This window comes from Sitophilus oryzae, unplaced genomic scaffold (assembly GCF_002938485.1).
Source record: "Sitophilus oryzae breed Bouriz unplaced genomic scaffold, Soryzae_2.0 scaffold_810_pilon_pilon, whole genome shotgun sequence".
Lineage (NCBI taxonomy): Eukaryota > Metazoa > Arthropoda > Insecta > Coleoptera > Curculionidae > Sitophilus > Sitophilus oryzae.
Genome location: NW_022147429.1, coordinates 669,710 through 675,754, shown reverse-complemented (window position 1 = coordinate 675,754; position 6,045 = coordinate 669,710).

Sequence of the window (6,045 nt, the reverse complement as noted above, 5' to 3'; positions counted from 1 at the left end):
GCTCCGCCGCAGACAAGCTGACCGCTCACATACACCGTCATATCTCTCTTCTAGTACTCATACTTTTTTATGCCTATTGATATAATATCATTTATAATTCTACTAGTAGTACTAATACTACTCTAGGTATGAAGAAAATTGTGTCTGCACTATGTGCACATATTTGAAGTGAAGAAGAAATTTCTTACTAACAGCTATTAAATTAGAGGACATGTTTGAAAAAGCGACATATAATGCTGTTTAATATAAATATTTTTTTCAATTTATTTCTGTAATCTGTACATTTTCTGTTTCCTCAATAGCCTTCAAATTTTATGGCATACCACCCAAAATACATACTTACATACATACATACTGCCATTACTCGCTGACGAGTATTTGACACGCATCACAAGATGGTCACGCAAGGTGTTTTCTTTCATCAGCTTTTCTGTGACTGAAAAGCTGATGAAAGAAAGACACTCCAGAGATTCAAAAATCTCATTGCTTTTTTACTTTTTGGTTGTCGCTGTTAACTGAGTTTACAATTCTTATCCATTGCGTTCTATTGTGAGCTGCTTCTTCCGACTCATTCTGCATTCTGCATGTTAATCCCCTTTAAGTTTTCTTGAAAATATCGTTGTACCTTTTGAGTTGTCCACCCGGCCTCCCCTTACCGTCTACTAGCTCACCATAAGGCAGAGATTTTGGTATGCGGGTTTCTTGCATTCTGCATACGTGACCAACCCTTCTTAAGCGGGATTTTGTAACCATGACTTCAATACTCTCGCAGTTAGATTTTTCAAAGGCCGATACGTTTGCGACGTGATGGAACCATTTGGTTCTTAAGAGTTGTCTAAGGTGTCTCTGTTGCAACTTGTTTAATGCGTTCATGTGTTGGCGGTACGGCACCCAGGTTTCGCCATGTTTTATCTCACTTCATTGTTACGTTTTAAAGCTCATCGATATTGTAACAATTAATAGATTAAATATTTAACAAAAAAGCCGGACTTGAAATTAGTTTAAATTAATTGTCTTTAAATGTACCAAACCAAAAATAATATAAGTGTGGCATATTATTGTATTCAGGAGACCGAATTCTTTCAAAATCTGAAATAAAAAATGCTGGTATTTAAATCAATCAAGGTGGTTTATGTGGTGGTGTATTTTTTATCTCATAAATAATCCGTTTTCAAAAAAAATCAGTTTTTCTCAAAAAACTCAGCAATCCTAGAAATTTCTGAAACTTTTTTGATAGCATGTTGGCGAACATCCTAAGGCGCAACTTTGCCCCAATTTAACCATCTTCGTATCTATTACGGTTTCCGAGATGCCAATGCTCCTACCACGAATTTTTAGCACCCTGTATACACACAATTTTATCACTGTTCTTTTTCTGCGACGACAAGAATAATAGAGAATAATTATTATATCCTCATCACCACTGTCAGTAGACATTTTAAATGAAGTATAGCCTTAGTGTAGCATTAGAATTTTTGTTCCAAAATCACGACAGCTTTTTCCGATAAAACAGCTTTGTTTATGGAGAGCTGCACTTTTAGTATTGACGGTAAACGTCGATTCGTCATTCAAGGAGTATCGATATTTGCAGCAGCGGTATGAGCAATAGTAGTCATAAACAAATTGCAGATATTTTAAACCAGTTATGTTGTATCTTTTCTATATTTAATTTAAGATCTAAATATAAAACTAATAAAAACAAAACGAAAAATACAACCTGTAGGTACCTACAAACAGTTTTTAGTTAAAAAAAGCTTTCCAGAGTATAATTAAGTAGGGACCGTTTCTCCTGAACTTTCGTCTAATCTTCCAAGCCATCAAGAACAGCAAGAGACAAATAAGATCCAAATCGCTCACAATCGGAGTTTTCCTTCTGACGATGAACAGAAGCCCGTCGCCTTTAATGTAGCAGCAAATTCGAAAACTGGCTCGTCCGAATGGGCCCCTCCGAAACAATAATTTTAATTTTGCCGGCTCGTGCACTTAATGTCTTTCGCGAGAAGAGCTCGCACACGTCCATAAAGAGTCGACAGCCGCAATATCTGTGTTGCATAGGGTGGTTCAGTTTGATAAAACTACATCTGACAAAAAAAAATCTAAAATAAAATTCTCTCTATATATTCTGTATAAAAAGAAGAAACTGTGTGTATAAATTTTGTGTAGTTTACAGAAGAAACTTTAAATAATTATTTATCTTACTCAGTGATATGTCAAGTTGTTCCTTACGTCAAAATTTGTTCTTCTTTTAGTGCGTTGCTCCATAAGAGCAAAATAAAAACACTAATTCACCACAATGCACCAAAACACTTTACTTTTGCACTGGACGCGCGTTTCGCTAACCATGTTAGCGTCATCAGGAAATGATTGAAACTTTTTTAATCATCTGCTGATACAGTTAAATAATAAACAGTTTTAATCATCTGCTGATACCGCATGTACTTGTGATGCGTGTCATTAGTGTTTTACAAATAAACGGGACATACACTTTATCGTCGAATCCGAACAGCATTATTTGAGAGGCTGTATTAGGCAAATATACTCAAGGTGTTTTTTCATTGTGATGTGGCGACTCGCTGATCGTTCTATTTAGATAAATAAATGATTTTATTTCAATAAAAACAGTGACCGTACCGGCTGAGGATCAAACACAGTACTGCTTCGACACACTACAACATGAGCCACGGTCGACTACAAAGAAAAAAACTATATTTTATGTACTACCTATATGATGCCTTAAATTACAAGACAGATATAAAATTTGATATTTTAATATTTGACGTGATTCAAAGCTGTTTTTAGCTAATTTGAAGAACGTTCTGAACATATATAATATTAGAAAAAGGAAGGTACATCGAAAGCGAAAACTTAAATCATCCAAGATTTGCAAACAACATGAAATTATTTGCCCCTTAGAGTGTTTTTGTCCACGTACCATTTACAAATTCTAGAGCGATCTGTAAATGGCGCATATTCTAAAGTGACGTGTAAATGGCGCATATCCTTGTGTGATTAAAATAGCCCTGAAGATAAACTTAAATAAATAAAAAAAGCCTTGTACAGTAAATATGTAATTTATTCAAGATATTATAGTCATATTGAAACCGTATTGGATACCATAATGGAACCAACAGAAGAATCAATTAAATTATTTTTTTATCTAAAAGGCAACTTCGCAGGAAAGGGTTTTCTATACGGCTATAAAATTTGGACATTGAAACATGAAATTATTAAGAAATTTCAAATAGCACTAATAGATCAATGTACGCCTGGAATAACAAATAGAGATCACCAATTACTGGAGTAAATTAAAAAAAAGGACCCAGGTCATAGAAGATGACAATAAACACAGCATCTAGCGAGAGAGACCCACGACCACTATAATTAGCTCAGTAGTATAAGACTAAACAGACCAATTGACATTCACTAGTTTCATATTATTTTGAATTTTGGGCACCGTGAAAGAAATATCTTTTTCATTTAATTAATTTCTTCATCTAATTCTTTTAGTTTTTGCTAAAATAATTAGATTATTTGAAGATATTTGTTTTTTTTTCATTGACTTTAGCAAAAACTAAAGTAATATACAACTAACTAATAGACAGAAAAGACATTCTAATATATAACATACAACTGGAAATAGTAAAAGAATACATATATTTGCGACAACTAATATACATCTCGGGATCTCTACTACCAGAAAGCAACCTAAGAATTAAGTTAGCATGGAGTACTTATGGAAGAGTCTCAATCATATTCAAATCTAGAATACCACTTTATCTAAAGAAGAAATAATTCGACCAATGTGTACTACCAGTCATGACTTGCGAAACGTGGACACTCAAAACTGACATTATAAGGAAACTGCTGGGGGAAACTACGAAATATGCTGGAAATAATCAAGAAAGACCGTAAAAGAATAGAGTGGATACGACAAAAGAACCAGGTAATAGATCTTATTCCACAGAATCAAATACCTCAAGTGACAATGGTCAGGACACCTGGCAAGAAGGACGGACAACAGATGGCCCACAAAAATTACAGCACGGTACACACACGGCACAAAAATTAACCCACGAGGAATTAAGAGACCTAGAAAAAGACCAAACCTGGACCTGAGATGGGACTATGATATTAGGAAATTAGCAGGGATAACTTGAGCCCGCATAGACAACAATGGGCCCAACTATAAAGAGAAAACCTAAATATGTGAGGGAGGCTACATTATAATTGGAAATGGTTGAATAAGCTGAGAATGACGATGATGATGAATCTAATTCCTAAAACTTTTGACCTTTTGGGGTTCGGTTGGGTTGCTGTCAAATTGATGAATAGTTTGAAAATTTTAAATATAAAAGAAAACTCTTACTTTCTGAATCAACAGTGAAATTTAAATTTCCTTTGAAAAGTGTCCGCCTTGGATTTAGGTTTTGTTCTACGTCAAATATTGAACGCACGTCACATTAGAATATTGCACGAGGGCGTAGTGACAAAATCATCCTAACAGGCAAATCATTTCATTATCTTAAATTACATAATTACCCTAGATATGATTATTCTCTTGTATCCCTTCAATTTTTCTGTCATATGAACTCAAGTGATCTTTATTCCGCATACTAAATAAAAGAACTTATCAAAAATGTTAAAAGTATTATTTATTATAGTTAATTATTAGTAGTATACTTCCCCTGTGTATAAAACTCAAAGAAAACATATTTTTGCGAGTGGTACACCCGGTACATCTGTGTAATTGCAAGGGCAGTAAAAATTAACGACAGGAAACGAGAGCTCGCAACGTGAGCAATTGAATGTGACCATCCGTTGTTGTTACTGCTGTCTCCCTGCTACTGCTGCTGCTGCTGCACTCGAGAGAGCCTCCGTATCGAAACGACAGAGAGACCGTATATAGTTAAATGCCGCTCGCTTCTCCGGACTTGGGTTGCAATAGATGTTCCGGAGATTTAATGCGCCATATTTCGCTTTTGTGCATCTATAAAGGCCACTTACTCGATATTCTTCCCAGCTCGGCAGCCCGGTTCCGGATTTGGGGTGAATAAGGAGGAAGCTCTCTTGACGGAAGTCGGTTATGGCCTGGGCAGGATTGACGGCCCATTGCAGTTTAATAGGCGTGCCGGGCCATTCTACGAAGCGTAGAGAGGGTCGTCTTGGTTTATAAGTTATAACTAAAGGCCGTATCATTATTTTAAATACTTTACTTATATATTTGATAACAATTACAGTTAGTTACGTAATCGAGGGCGCGTTTTTTTAAATTCATTGTTACCAACCATGGACATATTTGGTACCGGACTGACTGACTGGAATTTAAATTCCCCCCTGGACAATCAGGTGGTATTTGAATAAGAGTGCGGGTCCCAGGTGGGACCCTACACTGCGGCCGCGAGGGCCTCAGGCCAGTGAAACTCTTACGGGATTTCTTTGGTCGGATAAAATGTTGCATGGGTCTTCGACTAGATGGCGCCACAGTATTTTACTTAAAATTATTTTTATTTATAAATTTAACTAATATTCCAGAAAAATATGAGAAAAGCTTTATTATTAATAGTAGTTATTGCTAATATATATTTTTTAGATTGGTAAAAAAAATTATTAATATTTATGTTTTTTGTATATATAGAAATTTGACATTTGTCAAAATAGTCAATAAGTGACGCAATTATTTAAATTGTTTTTCAGTTTTTTGTTTTTTCTTTGCTTATAAAATGTTTATAAACTTAATGGGGTTATTTATAATGCCTTCGTGTTAGTGGTTGTCTTTTTCCCTCAAAAGGACCATTTTACAAAGTTCCCGACTATAAAGCAGACTGATTTGTTTGTAGCGTAGGTTAAAGCCTTGTTTATAAAGCTAGTGGTAATTCAGAATTTATAAATGGAAATCTTCAAAATATTTTCCAAAATGCTAGAATATGTGCAGTACATTTTGAAGTAGATGACTTAATAAACATTTGGAAGAAGATAAAAACTTGTATTCCTCATATTAATGTCTGGTAAGTACACAACATTAAAAATATGTATTGCTGGATTCAG